The sequence below is a fragment of the Mustela lutreola genome, chromosome 17 (assembly GCF_030435805.1).
Source record: "Mustela lutreola isolate mMusLut2 chromosome 17, mMusLut2.pri, whole genome shotgun sequence".
Lineage (NCBI taxonomy): Eukaryota > Metazoa > Chordata > Mammalia > Carnivora > Mustelidae > Mustela > Mustela lutreola.
Window position 1 is genome coordinate 32,094,446 of NC_081306.1, and position 16,375 is coordinate 32,110,820.

Below are 16,375 nucleotides of genomic sequence, written 5' to 3' on the forward strand. Positions count from 1 at the left end.
TTACCCAGCGACTGCTATGCGTTCTCAAAGGTTTTCAGCTTGGCACGAACCGCACTTCGCTGCTGCTTCCTCAGAAAGGCATTGGGTGTTCACTCCGCGGGGCAGGGAAGAAGTGCCCCGGGAGAGGTGGTGCCTCTTGGCATTTGATTTCCCTGGCTCCGAGTTTACGCCCGGGATTCACCTTGCTATGCTGAAATAAGCAGACAAAGTCACAACCCTGCAGCAGCGAGCTTGGCCTAGCATGGCACTCTATGCCTATTACAATCTCCTGGGGTAGGTTAGGCTTTGTTTTTTGCTCTGGCTCTCAGGCAGACTCGGCTAGGCCAGTGCCATCCCCACAGGAGAAAGGAGGCAACAGGATCCCTGCACACGGCCCGTGCACAGATTATGGAGCTTTTGGGGACTGTCCCCACTCCTTCCCCTTAAACCCCGTGCCTCCTCCAAGCTTCCACATCCTAGAGGAAGACAGCATCTGACTCCCTGTTCTTTCAGGAAGCTGTTTCTGTGAGTTCAGCGTAGGTTCCTGGTGGCTAGCGCATATCTGTCCCGGGGACAGGTGGGATGGAGCTGCTGTCTTCTTAGGCCCAGAGGTTCAGGACAGGCATGCTTTCTGCCCAGACTCCTTCCTAAGAGTGGAGCACGCGCCCTGCCCTACTCTTCCCCTCCTGTCTCCTTAGCAGCCTGGCTTCTGTCTCTCTGCACTGGGAGCGGGTGATAATTGTATTGCAGGCGCTCCTGCTTCGCAACCGTTTCCAGACCAGAAGGTTAATGGCTCTTGTTCTCCCCGGACAGCGTGCTGCACCTTCCACAGACATGCTCCTGCGGACCGCACTGAAAAACGTGTCCCTTTCCTTAAGGCTCTTTCCACAGGCACAACCGCGCTTCTCTCTCTGGCAGAGGGGATGCCCAGGTTAAGAGGCTTTGGCTGTATGTGGGTTTCTCCCACCGCGAGACTGGGCTCAAGCAAGCAGCAGCAGCCCACAGAACATTTCTCAGCGAATGATGTGCTTTCGCAGAGGCTTTGGCTTGGAGCGAACAGCACTTCGCTGCTGCTTCCTCATCAAGGCTTCAGTCGCGTCAGGGAAGAAGAGCTACGGGAGAGCCTGTGCCCCTTGGGCCTTGCTTTCCAGGGCTTCATGTTCGTGTCCTGGGTTCACCCTGCCAGGCCGAACTAAGCAGATACAGCCACAGCCCTGCAGTAGCCTGCATTGCCTAGGATGGCACTCTATGCACACTACCATCTCCCAGTGTAGGCATCGCTTGGCCTTTTACTCTGGCGCTCAGGCGGATTCTCGGACTAGGCCAGTGCTTTCCCCACAGGAAACGAGAGGTGACAGGATCCATGCACACCGCCCGTGCACTGAATAGGGAGCTTTGGGGGACCTTCCCCAATCCTTACCCTTAAACCGCATGCCTCCTCCAAGCTTCCACATCCTGAAGGAAAGGAAGACGGCATCTAACTCCCCATTATTTCAGGGAGCTGTTTCTGCGAGTTCAGCATAGGCGCCTGGTAGCTAGCGTATGTCTGCCCCAGGGACAGGTGGCCAAGGAGCTGCTGTCTCCTTGGGCCCAGAGGTTCAGGACAGGCATGCTTTCTGCCCAGACCCCTTCCTAAGAGTAGCATGCACCCTGCCCTACTCATCCCCTCCTGTCTACTTTGCAACCAGGCTTCTGTCTGTCTGCACAGGGAGCGGGTGATAATTGTATTGCCGGCTCTCCTGCTTCGCAACCGTTTCCAGACCACAGGGTTAATGGCTCCTGTTCTCCCCGGACAGCGTGCTGCACCTTCCACAGACATGCTCCTGGGGACCGCACTAAAAAACGTGTCCCTTTCCTTAAGGCTCTTTCCACAGGCGCAATCGCGCTTCTCTCTCAGGCAGAGGGGATGCCCAGGCATAGAGGATTTCGCTCCATGCGGGTTTATGACACCGTGCTGAGGAGACCAGCTCAGGCAACAGGAGCATCCCTCAGACCGGACTCTGATTTCCCAAAGATTGCTGTGCTTTCCCAGAGGGGATGCCAAGGCAAAGAGGCTTTCGCTCTATACGGGTTTCACCCTTCGAGCTGTGAATATTAGGCTAAGGCAAGCTACAACAGCAGCCCACAGAACCGACTCTGATTTCCCAGCGACTGCTATGCGTTCGCAGAGGTTTTCAGCTTGGCAGGAAACGCACGTCGCTGCTGCTTCCTCAGAAAGGCATTGGGTGTTCACTCTGCGGGGCAGGGAAGAAGTGCCGCGGGAGAGGTGGTGCCTCTTGGCATTTGATTTCCCTGGCTACGAGTTTACGCCCGGGATTCACCTTGCTATGCTGAAATAAGCAGACAAAGTCACAACCCTGCAGCAGCGTGCTTGACCTAGCATGGCATCTATGCCTATTACCATCTCCTGGGTTAGGTTAGGCTTTGCTTTTTGCTCTGGCTCTCAGGCAGACTCGGCTAGGCCAGTGCCATCCCCACAGGAGAAAGGAGGCGACAGGATCCCTGCACTAGGCCCGTGCACTGATTATGGAGCTTTTGGGGACTGTCCCCACTCCTTCCCCTTAAACCCCGTTCCTCCTCCAAGCTTCCACATCCTAGAGGAAGATGGCATCTGACTCCCTGTTCTTTCAGGGAGCTGTTTCTGTGAATTCAGCGTAGGTTCCTGGTGGCTAGCGCATGTCTGTCCCGGGGACAGGAGGGATGGAGCTGCTGTCTTCTTAGGCCCAGAGGTTCAGGACAGGCATGCTTTCTGCCCAGACTCCTTCCTAAGAGTGGAGCACGCGCCCTGCCCTACTCTTCCCCTCCTGTCTCCTTAGCAGCCTGGCTTCTGTCTCTCTGCAATGGGAGCGGGTGATAATTGTATTGCAGGCTCTCCTGCTTCGCAACCGTTTCCAGACCAGAAGGTTAATGGCTCTTGTTCTCCCCGGACAGCGTGCTGCACCTTCCACAGACATGCTCCTGGGGACCGCACTGAAAAACATGTCCCCTTCCTTAAGGCTCTTTCCACAGGCACACCGCGCTTTTCTCTCAGGCAGAGGGGATGCCCAGGCATAGAGGATTTCGCTCCATGCGGGTTTATTACACCGTGCTGAGGAAACCAGCTCAGGCAACAGGAGCATCCCTCAGACCTGACTCTAATTTCACAAAGATTGCTGTGCTTTCCAAGAGGGGATGCCAAGGCAAAGAGGCTTTCGCTCTATTCGGGTTTCACCCTTCGTGCTGCGAATAGTAGGCTAAGGCAAGCAGCAACAGCAGCCCACAGAACCGACTCTGATTTCCCAGCGACTGCTATGCGTTCTCAAAGGTTTTCAGCTTGGCACAAACCGCACTTCGCTGCTGCTTCCTCAGAAAGTCATTGGGTGTTCACTCTGCGGGGCAGGGAAGAACTGCCGCGGGAGAGGTGGTGCCTCTTGGCATTTGATTTCCCTGGCTCCGAGTTTACGCCCGGGATTCACCTTGCTATGCTGAAATAAGCAGACAAAGTCACAACACTGCAGCAGCGAGCTTGGCCTAGCATGGCACTCTATGCCTATTACCATCTCCTGGGGTAGGTTAGGCTTTGCTTTTTGTTCCGGCTCTAAGGCAGACTCGGCTAGGCCAGTGCCTTCACCACAGGAGAGAGGAGGCGACAGGATCGCTGCACATGGCCCATGCACTCATTATGGAGCTTTTGGGGAATGTCCCCACTCCTTCCCCATAAACCCCGTGCCTCCTCCAAGCTTCCACATCCTAGAGGAAGAGAGCATCTGACTCCACGTTCTTTCAGGGAGCTGTTTCTGCGAGTTTAGCGTAGGCGCCTGGTGACTAGCGCAGTCTGCCCCAGGGACAGGAGGCCATGGAGCTGCTGTCTCCTTAGGCAAAGAGGTTCAGGAAAGGCATGCTTTCTGCCCAGACTCCTTCCTAAGAGTGGAGCACGCACCCTGCCCTACTCATGCCCTCCTGTCTCCTTAGTAGCCAGGCTTCTTTCACTCTGCATTTCGAGCTGGTGACATTGTATTGCCACCGGCCGCTGTGCCTGCCAGGGCCGGATCTCCTGCTCCGCAACCTTTTCCAGACCAGAATGCCAACGGCTCCTGCTCTTCTCCCTGGGCAGCATGCTGCACCTTCCACAGACATACTCCTGGAGACCGCACTGAAAAACGTGTCCCTTTCCTTAAAGCTCTTTCCACAGGCACAACCGCGCTTCTCTCTCTGGCAGAGGGGATGCCCAGGCAAAGAGGCTTTCGCTGTATGTGGGTTTCTCCCACCGCGAGACTGGGCTCAAGCAAGCAGCAGCAGCCCACAGAACATTTCTCAGCGAATGATGTGCTTTCGCAGAGGCTTTGGCTTGGAGCGAACATCACTTCGCTGCTGCTTCCTCATCAAGGCTTCAGTCGCGTCAGGGTAGAAGAGCTACGGGAGAGCTGGTGCCCCTTGGGCCTTGCTTTCCAGGGCTTCATGTTCGTGTCCTGGGTTCACCCTGCCAGGCCGAACTAAGCAGATACAGCCACAGCCCTGCAGTAGCCTGCATAGCCTAGGATGGCACTCTATGCACACTACCATCTCCCAGTGTAGGCATCGCTTGGCCTTTTACTCTGGCGCTCAGGCGGATTCTCGGACTAGGCCAGTGCTTTCCCCACAGGAAACGAGAGGTGACAGGATCCATGCACACCTCCCGTGCACTGAATAGGGAGCTTTGGGGGACCTTCCCCACTCCTTACCCTTAAACCGCATGCCTCCTCCAAGCTTCCACATCCTTAAGGAAAGGAGGACGGCATCTAACTCCCCATTATTTCAGGGAGCTGTTTCTGCGAGTTCAGCATAGGCGCCTGGTGGCTAGCGCATGTCTGCCCCAGGGACAGGTGGCCAAGGAGCTGCTGTCTCCTTGGGCCCAGAGGTTCAGGACAGGCATGCTTTCTGCCCAGACCCCTTCCTAAGAGTAAGCATGCACCCTGCCCTACTCATCCCCTCCTGTCTCCTTAGCAACCAGGCTTCTGTCTGTCTGCACAGGGAGCGGGTGATAATTGTATTGCCGGCTCTCCTGCTTCGCAACCGTTTCCAGACCAGAGGGTTAATGGCTCCTGTTCTCCTCGGACAGCGTGCTGCACCTTCCACAGACATGCTCCTGGGGACCGCACTAAAAAACGTGTCCCTTTCCTTAAGGCTCTTTACACAGGCGCAACCGCGCTTCTCTCTCAGGCAGAGGGGATGCCCAGGCATAGAGGATTCGCTCCATGGGGGATAATGGCACCGTGCTGAGGAGACCAGCTCAGGCAACAGGAGCATCCCTCAGATCGGACTCTGATTTCCCAAAGATTGCTGTGCTTTCCCAGAGGTGATGCCAAGGCAAAGAGGCTATCACTCTATACGGGTTTCATCCTTCGTGCTGCGAATATTAGGCTAAGGCAAGCAGCAACAGCAGCCCACAGAATCGACTCTGATTTCCCAGCGACTGCTATGCGTTCTCAAAGGTTTTCAGCTTGGCACAAACCGCACTTCGCTGCTGCTTCCTCAGAAAGTCATTGGGTGTTCACTCTGCGGGGCAGGGAAGAATTGCCGCGGGAGAGGTGGTGCCTCTTGGGATTTGATTTCCCGGGCTCCGAGTTTACGCCCGGGATTCACCTTGCTATGCTGAAATAAGTAGACAAAGTAACAACCCTGCAGCAGCGAGCTTGACCTAGCATGGCACTCTATGCCTATTACCATCTCCTGGGGTAGGTTAGGTTTTGCTTTTTGCTCTGGCTCTAAGGCAGACTCGGCTAGGTCAGTGCCTTCACCACAGGAGAGAGGAGGCGACAGGATCCCTGCACACGGCCCGTGCACAGATTATGGAACTTTTGGGGACTGTCTCCACTCCTTCCCCTTAAACCCCGTGCCTCCTACAAGCTTCCACATCCTAGAGGAAGACAGCATCTGACTCCACGTTCTTTCAAGGAGCTGTTTCTGCGAGTTTAACGTAGGCGCCTGGTGGCTAGCGCAGTCTACCCCGTGGACAGGTGGCCATGAAGCTGCTGTCTCCTTAGGCCAAGAGGTTCAGGAAAGGCATGCTTTCTGCCCAGACTCCTTCCTAAGAGTGGAGCACGCGCCCTGCCCTACTCATGCCCTCCTGTCTCCTTAGCAGCCAGGCTTCGTTCACTCTGCATTTGGAGCGGGTGACAGTTGTATTGCCACAGGCCGCTGTGCCTGCCAGGGCCCGTTCTCCTGCTTCGCAACCCTTTCCAGACCAGAATGCCAACGGCTCCTGCTCTTCTCCCCGGGCAGCGTGCAGCACCTTGCACAGAAATGCTCCTGGGACCCCAGTGTAAAACGTTTCCCTTTCCTTAAGGCTCTTTCCACAGGCACAACCGCGCTTCTCTCTCAGGCAGAGGCGATGCCCAGGCAAAGAGGCTTTCGCTGTATGTGGGTTTCTCCCACCGCGAGACTGGGCTCAAGCAGGCAGCAGCAGCCCACAGAACATTTCTCAGCGAATGATGTGCTTTCGCAGAGGCTTTGGCTTGGAGCGAACAGCACTTCGCTGCTGCTTCCTCATCAAGGCTTCAGTCGCGACAGGGAAGAAGAGCTATGGGAGAGTTGGTGCCCCTTGGGCCTTGCTTTCCAGGGCTCCATGTTCGTGTCCTGGGTTCACCCTGCCAGGCCGAACTAAGCAGATACAGCCACAGTCCTGCAGTAGCCTGCATAGCCTAGGATGGCACTCTATGCACACTACCATCTCCCAGTGTAGGCATCGCTTGGCCTTTTACTCTGGCGCTCAGGCGGATTCTCGGACTAGGCCAGTGCTTTCCCCACAGGAAACGAGAGGTGACAGGATTCATGCACACCGCCCGTGCACTGAATAGGGAGCTTTGGGGGACTGTCCCCACTCCTTACCCTTAAACCGCATGCCTCCTCCAAGCTTCCACATCTTGAAGGAAGACGGCATTTAACTCCCCATTATTTCAGGGAGCTGTTTCTGCGAGTTCAGCATAGGCGCCTGGTGGCTAGCGCATGTCTGCCCCAGGGACAGGTGGCCAAGGAGCTGCTGTCTCCTTGGGCCCAGAGGTTCAGGACAGGCATGCTTTCTGCCCAGACCCCTTCCTAATTGTTAGCATGCACCCTGCCCTACTCATCCCCTCCTGTCTACTTTGCAACCAGGCTTCTGTCTGTCTGCACAGGGAGCGGGTGATAATTGTATTGCCGGCTCTCCTGCTTTGCAACCGTTTCCAGATCAGATGGTTAATGGCTCCTGTTCTCCCCGGACAGCGTGCTGCACCTTCCACAGACATTCTCCTGGGGACCGCACTGAAAAACGTGTCCCTTTCCTTAAGACTCTTTCCACAGGTGCACCCGCGCTTCTCTCTCAGGCAGAGGGGATGCCCAGGCATAGAAGATTTCGCTCCTTGCGGGTTTTTGACACCGTGCTGAGGAGACCAGCTCAGGCAACAGGAGCATCCCTCAGACAGGACTCTGATTTCCCAAAGATTGCTGTGCTTTCCCAGAGGGGATGACAAGGCAAAGAGGCTTTCGCTCTATACTGGTTTCACCCTTCGTGCTGCGAATATTAGGCTAAGGCAAGCAGCAACAGCAGCCAACAGAACCGACTATGATTTCCCAGCGACTGCTATGTGTTCGCAGAGGTTTTCAGCTTGGCACGAACCGCACTTCGCTGCTGCTTCCTCGAAAAGGCATTGGGTGTTCACTCTGCGGGGCAGGGAAGAACTGCCGCGGGAGAGGTGGTGCCTCTTGGCATTTGATTTCCAGGGCTCCGAGTTTACGCCCGGGATTCACCTTGCTATGCTGAAATAAGCAGACAAAGTCACAACCCTGCAGCAGCGTGCTTGACCTAGCATGGCATCTATGCCTATTACCATCTCCTGGGGTAGGTTAGGCTTTGCTTTTTGCTCTGGCTCTAAGGCAGACTCGGCTAGGCCAGTGCCTTCACCACAGGAGAGAGGAGTCGACAGGATCCCTGCACACGGCCCGTGCACTGATTATGGAGCTTTTCGGGACTGTCCCCACTCCTTCCCCTTAAACCCCGTGCCTCCTCCAAGCTTCCACATCCTAGAGGAAGATGGCATCTGACTCCTCGTTCTTTCAGTGAGCTGTTTCTGCGAGTTTAGCGTAGGCGCCTGGTGGCTAGCGCAGTCTGCCCCAGGGACAGGTGGCCATGGAGCTGCTGTTTCCTTAGACCAAGAGGTTCAGGAAAGGCATGCTTTCTGCCCAGACGCCTTCCTAAGAGTGGAGCACGCGCCCTGCCCTACTCTTCCCCTCCTGTCTCCTTAGCGGCCAAGCTTCTTTCACTCTGCATTTGGAGCGGGTGACAGTTGTATTGTCACCGGCCGCTGTGCCTGCCAGGGCCGGTTCTCCTGCTCCGCAACCTTTTCAAGACCAGAATGCCAATGGCTCCTGCTCTTCTCCCATGGCAGCGTGCTGCACTTTCCACAGACATGCTCCTGCGGACAGCACTGAAAAACGTGTCCCTTTCCTTAAGGCTCTTTCCACAGGCGCAACCGCGCTTCTCTCTCAGGCAGAGGGGATGCCCAGGCATAGAGGATTTCGCTCCATGCGGGTTTATGACACCGTGCTGAGGAGACCAGCTCAGGCAACAGGAGCATCCCTCAGACCGGACTCTGATTTCCCAAAGATTGCTGTGCTTTCCCAGAGGGGATGCCAAGGCAAAGAGGCTTTCGCTCTATACGGGTTTCACCCTTCGAGCTGTGAATATTAGGCTAAGGCAAGCAGCAACAGCAGCCCACAGAACCGACTCTGATTTCCCAGCGACTGCTATGCGTTCGCAGAGGTTTTCAGCTTGGCAGGAAATGCACGTCGCTGCTGCTTCCTCAGAAAGGCATTGGGTGTTCACTCTGCGGGGCAGGGAAGAAGTGCCGCGGGAGAGGTGGTGCCTCTTGGCATTTGATTTCCCTGGCTACGAGTTTACGCCCGGGATTCACCTTGCTATGCTGAAATAAGCAGACAAAGTCACAACCCTGCAGCAGCGAGCTTGGCCTAGCATGGCACTCTATGCCTATTACAATCTCCTGGGGTAGGTTAGGCTTTGCTTTTTGCTCTGGCTCTCAGGCAGACTCGGCTAGGCCAGTGCCATCCCCACAGGAGAAAGGAGGCGACAGGATCCCTGCACACGGCCCGTGCACAGATTGTGGAGCTTTTGGGGACTGTCCCCAGTCCTTCCCCTTAAACCCCGTGCCTCCTCCAAGCTTCCACATCCTAGAGGAAGACGGCATCTGACTCCCTGTTCTTTCAGGGAGCTGTTTCTGTGAGTTCAGCGTAGGTTCCTGGTGGCAAGCGCATGTCTGTCCCGGGGACAGGTCGGATGGAGCTGCTGTCTTCTTAGGCCCAGAGGTTCAGGACAGGCATGCTTTCTGCCCAGACTCCTTCCTAAGAGTGGAGCACGCGCCCTGCCCTACTCATCCCCTTCTGTCTCCTTAGCAGCCTGGCTTCTGTCTCTCTGCACTGGGAGCGGGTGATAATTGTATTGCCGGCTCTCCTGCTTTGCAACCGTTTCCAGACCAGAGGGTTAATGGCTCCTGTTCTCCCCGGACAGCGTGCTGCACCTTCCACAGACATGCTCCTGGGGAACGCACTGAAAAACGTGTCCCTTTCCTTAAGGCTCTTTCCACTGGTGCACCCGCGCTTCTCTCTCAGGCAGAGGGGATGCCCAGGCATAGAGGATTTCGCTCCATGCGGGTTAATGGCACCGTGCTGAGGAGACCAGCTCAGGCAACAGGAGCATCCCTCAGACCGGACTCTGATTTCCCGAAGATTGCTGTGCTTTCCCAGAGAGGAGGCCTGGGCAAAGAGGCTTTCGCTCTATGCGGGTTTCTCACATCGTGCTGCGAATATTAGTCTAAGGCAAGCAGCAACAGCAGCCCTCAGAACCGACTCTGATTTCCCAGCGTTGCTATGCTTGCGCAGAGGTTTTCAGCTTGGCGCAAACCGCACTTTGCTGCTCTTTCATCAGCAAAGCTTTGGGTGTTCGCTCTGTCGTGGTAGGGAAGAAGAGCCGCGGGAGAGCTGGGGCCTCTTGGACTTGCTTTCCCGGGGTCCAAATTCACTCTCGGGGTTCACCTTGCTATGCCGAAGTAAGCAGACGCAGTCACAAATCTGCAGCAGCGTGCGTGTCCTAGCATGGCACTCTATGCCTATTACCATCTCCTGGGGTAGGTAAGGCTTTGCCTTTTGCTCTGGCGCTCAGGCAAACTCGGGATCTAGGCCAGTGCCTTCACCACAGGAGAGGGGAGGCCACAGGATCCTTGCACACGGCCCGTGCACTGGCATGGGGTACTGTGGGGGACTGTCTTCACTCTTTCACCGGCACACCCCCTGCCACCCACATCGCTGCCACATCTTGGTGGAAGACGGCATCTGACTGCCCGTTTCTCCGTGGGGTTGTTTCTGGGAGTTCCGAGTATGGCACCCGGTGGCAAGCCCAAGTCTGCCCTTGGGACAGGTGGCCAAGGAGATGCTGTCCCTTTGGGACCAGAGGCACAGGACAGGCCTACCTTCTGCCCAGACTCCTTCCTCAGAGTGGAGCACGCGCCTCTGCCCTAGAGGTCCCCTCACGTTTCCTTAGCATCCAGGCTTCCATCTCTCCGCACAGGGAGCGGGTGACACTTGTCTTGCCACCGGCCTGCTGTTTGTGCCACGGCAGGCTATCCTGCTTCCCGAGCGTTTCCCGACCCCAAGGCCAACGGCTCCTTGCCTTCTCCGGGGGCGGCATGCTGTGCCTTCCCCACCCTTGGCTTCTCTCTCAGGCAGAGGGGATGCTAGGGCAAATGGTATTTCGCTCCATGCGGGTATCTTCCACCGAGCTGCAGAGACTAGCTCAGGCAAGCAGCAGTAGCATCCCCAAACCCAACTCTGATTTCCCAAGGAACGCTGTGCTTTCCCAGGGGTGATGCCCAGGCAAAGAGGCTTTCGCTGTATGCGGGTTTCTACCACCGCGAGACTGCGCTCAGGCAACCACCAGCTGCCCGCAGAACATTTCTCAGCGAATGCTGGGCTTTCGCAGAGGCTTTGGCTTGGAGCGAACAGCACTTCGCTGCTGCTTCCTCAGCAAGGCTTCCGTCGCGTCAGGGAAGAAGAGCTGCGGGAGAGCTGGTGCCTCTTGGGCCTTGCTTTCCCGGGCTCCATGTTCACATCCTGGGTTCACCCTGCCAGGCAGAACTAAGCAGACACAGCCACAACCCTGCAGTAGCGTGCATAGCCTAGGATGGCACTCTATGCACACTACCATTCCCAGTGTAGGCATCGCTTGGGCTTTTACTCTGGCGCTTAGGCGGAATCTCAGTCTGGCCAGACCAGCCCAGGGAAACAGTAGCAGCGCTCCGACTGGACTCTGAGTTCCCAAAGAATGCTGTGCTTTCCCAGAGGGGATGCCAGGGCAAAGAGGCTTTCGCTCTATGCGGGTTTCTCCGATCCTGCTGCGAATACTAGGCTAAGGCAAGCAGCAACAGCAGCCCTCAGAACCGACTGATTTCCCAGCGACTGCTATGCTTTCGAAGAGGTTTTCGGCTTGGCACGATCCGAACTTCGTTGCTGCTTCCTCAGAAAGGCATTGGGTGTTTACTCTGCGCGGCAGGAAAGAAGAGCTGAGGAAGTGCTGGTGCCACTTGGGATTTGATTTCCGGGCTCCAAGTTTACGCCCGGGATTCACCTTGCTATGCTGAACTAAGCAAAGTCACAACCCTGCAGCAGCGAGCTTGGCCTAGCATGGCACTCTATGCCTATTACCATCTCCTGGGTTAGGTTAAGCTTTGCTTTTTGCTGTGGCACTCCGGCAGACTCGGCTAGGCCAGTGCCTTCCCCACAGGAGAGAGGAGGCGACAGGATACCTGCACACGGCCCGTGCACAGATTATGGAGCTTTGGGGGACTGTCCCTACTCCTTCCCCTTAAACCCCGTGCCTCCTCCACGTGCTAAGACAAGTGTCACCCGCTCCCTTTGCGGAGTGATTGAAGCCTGGCTGCTAAGGAGACATGAGGGGACGACTAGGACAGGTACGCATGCTCCACTCTGATGAAGGAGTCAGTGCAGAAGGCAGGCCTGTCCTGTGCCTCTGGTCCCAAGGGGACAGCATCTCCTTGGCCACCTGTCCCAAGGGCAGACGGGCTTGACCCCAGGTGCCATACCCGGAACTCGCAGAAACAATCCCATGGAGAAACGGGCAGTAAGATGCCGTCTTCCACCAAGATGTGGCAGCGTTGTGGGTGTCAAGGGGTGTGCCGGGGAAGGAGTGGATACAGTCCCCCACAGTTCCCAAACCCAGTCCACGGGCCGTGTGCACATATCCTGACGGCTCCTCTCTCCTGTGGTGAAGGCACTGGCCTAGACACCGAGTCTGCCTGAGCGCCTGAGCAAAAGGCAAAGCCTTACATACACCAGGAGATGGTAATAGGCCTAGAGTGCCATGCTAGGCCACGCACGCTGCTGCAGGGTTGTGACTGTGTCTGCTTAGTTCGGCTTAGCAAGGTGAACCCCGGGCGCGAACTTAGAGCTCGGGAAAGCAAGGCCCAAAAGGCACGAGCTTTCCCGCGGCACTTCTACCCTGTCTCGACAGAGCCAACGACAAAGCCTTGCTGAGGAAGCAGCAGCGAAGTGCGGTTTGCGCCAACCTGAAAACCTCTGTGAAAGCATAGCAGACACTGGTAAATCCGAGTCGGTTCTGTGGGCTGCTTTTGTTGCTTGCCTTAGCCTAGTATTCGCAGAACGATGGGAGAAACCCGCATAGAGGAAAAGCCTTTTGCCGGGGCATACCCTGTGGGAAAGCACAGCATTCTTTGGGAAATCAGAGTCGGGTCTGTGGGATGCTGCCTGCTGCTTGCCGGAGCTAGTCTCCACAGCACGGTGTCATAAACCCGCATGGAGCGAAATCCTCTTGGCCTGGGCATCCCCTCTACCTGAGAGAGAAGCGCGTTGATGCCTGTGGAAAGAGCCTTAAGGAAAAGGACAAGTCTGTCACTGCAGAGCGATGGAAGCCTGGCTGCTAAGGAGACACGAGGGGAAGATTAGGGCAGGGGAAAGGGCTCCACTCTGAGGAAGGAGTCTGGGCAGAAAGCCTTTGGGCTCAAGGAAACAGCAGCTCTTTGGCCACTTGTCCGTGGGGGAGTCATGGGCTTGCCACCAGGCGCCTACCCTGAGCTCGAGAAACAACTCCCAGAAAGAACTGGCCATCAGGTGCCGTCTTCCTCCAGGATGTGGAAGCTTGGAGGAGGCACGGGGTTTAAGGGGAAGGAGAGGGGAAAGTTCCGCAAAGCTCCCTGTTCAGTGCACAGGGCAGTGTGCAGGGATCCTGTCACCTTCCTTTCCAGTGGGGAAAGCGCTGGCCTAGTCCGCGAGTCCTCCTGAGCGCCTGAGTAAAAGGCCAAGCGATGCCTACACCGCGAGATGGTAGTGTGCATAGAGTGCCATCCTAGGCTACGTACGCTACTGCACGGTTCTGGCTTTGTCTGCTTAGTTCGGCCTGACAGGGTGAACCCAGGATGGGAACATGGATCCCGGAAAGCAAGGCCAGGAGGCACCAGCTCTCCCACAGCTCTTCTTCCCTGATGCGAATGAAGCCTTGTTGAGGAAGCAGCGGCGAAGTGCTGTACGCTCCAAGCCAAAGCCTCTGCGAAAGCACCGCATTCCCTGAGAAATGTTCTGCGGGCTGCTGCTGCTTGCCCGAGCCCAGTCTCTGGGTGGGAGAAACCCGCATACAGCGATAGCCTCTTTGCCTGGGCATCTCCCCTGGGAAAGTACATCTTTTGTTGGGAAATCAGAGTTGGGTTTGGGGATGCTGCTGCTTGCCTGTTCTAGTCTCCACAGCAGGTTGGAAGATACCCGCATGGAGCGAAATTCTCTTTGCCCTAGCATCCCCTCTACTTGAGAGAGAAGCGTGGTCGCACACTTGTGTCACCGCGGTACCCAGGAGCAAGTGTGGGAAGGTACAGCACGCCACCCCCGGGGAAGAGAAGGTGCCGCTGGCCTTAGAGTCGGGAAAATTGAACAGCCACATGCAGAAAAATGACATTGAATCATTTCCTTACACCATACATGAAAATAGACTGGAAATGGATGAAGAAGTATAATGTGAGAAAGAATCCATCAAAATCCTTGAGGAGAGAGCAGGTAGCAACCTCTTTGACCTCAGCAGCAGCAACTTCTTCCTAGGAACATCACCAAAGGCAAGGGAAGCAAGGGCAAGAATGAACTATTGGGATTTCATCAGATCAAAAAGCTTTTGCCCAGCAAAGGAAACAGTTAACAAAGCCAAAAGATGACTGTCAGAAGTTATCTGGGTGAAGATATTTGCAAATAACATACCAGATAAAGGGCCAGTATCCAAAATTTATAAAGAGCTTATCAAACTCAACACCCTAAGAACAAATAACCCAATGAAGAAATGGGCAGAGCACATGAACAGACATTTCTGCAAAGAATACATCTAAATGGCCAACAGACACATGAAAAAATGCTCCACATTACTCGGCATCAGGGAAATACAAATCAAAACCAGAATGAGATACCACCTCACACCTTTCAGAATGGCTAAAATGAACAAGTCAGTCAATGACAGATGCTGGCGAGGATGTGGAGAAAGGGCAACCCTCCTACACTGTACGCGGGAATGCAAGCTGGTGCAACCACTCTGGAAAACAGCGTGGAGGTGCCTCAAAAAGCAGAAAATAGAACTACCCTATGACCCAGTGATTGTAGTACTGAGTATATACCCTAAAGATACAAACGTGGCATTCTGAAGGGGCACATGCACCCAAATGTTTATAGCAGCAATGTCCACAATAGTTAAACTATGGAAAGAACCTAAATGTCCTTCAACAGATGAATCAATAAATAAGATGTGGTATATATGTACAATGGAATACTATGCAGCCATCAAAAGAAATGAAATCCTGCTATTTGTGATGACGTGGATGGAACTAGAGGGTATTATGCTTGGCGAAATAAATCGATCTGAGAAAGACAACTATCCTATGATTTCCCTGATATGATGAAGTAGAGATGCAACATAGGCGGTTTCGGGCGTACGAAAAGAAAAATAGAAGATGGGATTGGGAGGGAGACAAACCATAAAAGACTGAATCTCACAAGACAGACTGAGGGTTGCTGGGGGGAGGTGTGTTGGGAGAGGATGGTGGGGGTATGGACATTGGGGAGGGCAAGTGCTATGGTGAGTGATGGTGAGTGCTATGAAATGTGTGAACCTGGTGATTCACAGACCTGTACCCCTAGGGATAAAAACACATTATATGTTTATAAAAAAATTTAAAAAATAATTTTAAAAATCCATTAAAGAGAAAACACATATTGCAAGCCCAGAGCTAATCTCATATTCAATCAAAAAAGTTTGAAAGTTTTCCCCTTAACGATCAGAAAAAAGACAAGTGTATCCACTTTCACTACTCTCATTTGACATACTACTGGATGTCCTAGCCAGAGAAACAAGGAACACAAGGAAATAAGAGACTCCAAAAAAAAAAAAGGAAGAAGTAAAATTTTATTTTTTTGGATAACATGAACTTACATGTTAAAAAATCCTAAAAACTTCACAAAAAATTTTGAATAAACAAATTTAGTAAAGCTGCCAAATACAAGATCAATATATAACAGACAAGAATTTTGTTTTGTTTCATTTCTTTTTAATATGGAATGCTTCCCAGTTTTTCATGTCATCCTTGTTTAGTGATCACGCTAATCTTCTCTGCATCATTCCAATTTTAGTATATGTGCTGCCAAAGTAAGCACAAGACAGGAGCATTTTAACACTCTAATGATGAACTATCTGAAAAAATAAAGAAAACAATCTAATTCACAATAGCATCAAAAATAATAAAATACTTAGGAATAGATTTAACTAAGAAGATGAAAGATCTGTACTCCATAAACTATGACATTGATAAAGAAATTGAAGGAGACACAAACGGAAAGATAGCTCATATTTATGAATGGCAAGAATTAACATTGTTAAAATGTCCATACTACCGAAAACCATCTGTAAATCCAATTCCTATCAAAAATCCAATGTTAGGGGCGCCTGTGTGGCTCAGTGGGTTAAGCCGCTGCTTTCGGCTCAGGTCATGATCCCAGGGTCCTGGGATCGAGCCCCGCATCAGACTCTCTGCTCAGCAGGAAGCCTGCTTCCTCTTCTCTCTCTGCCTGCCTCTCTGCCTGCTTGTCATCTCTCTCTGTCAAATAAATAAATTAAAAATCTTAAAAAAAATCCATATAATTTTTTACAGAAGTAAGTAAAGAATCCTAAAATTTATATGAGACCATAAAAGACGACAAATAATCAAAGCAGTTCTGAGAAAGAATGAAGAAGAGAAATTACACTTCTTGATTTGAAACTATACTACAAAGCCCTCATGCTCAAAACAATAAAGTATACTGGCATAAAAAAAGACCCATAAACAAGTAGAACAGA

General features: G+C 53.5%; 1 non-coding gene across 1 annotated transcript; it reads right to left on the bottom strand.

Annotated features, from left to right (window-relative positions):
* Positions 1-15,589: 15,589 nt before the first annotated feature.
* On the bottom strand, positions 15,590-15,696 carry LOC131820209 (U6 spliceosomal RNA). The gene has a single exon (XR_009349527.1). It is a non-coding gene; the product is annotated as a U6 spliceosomal RNA (small nuclear RNA).
* Between the last annotated feature and the right edge of the window lie 679 nt (positions 15,697-16,375).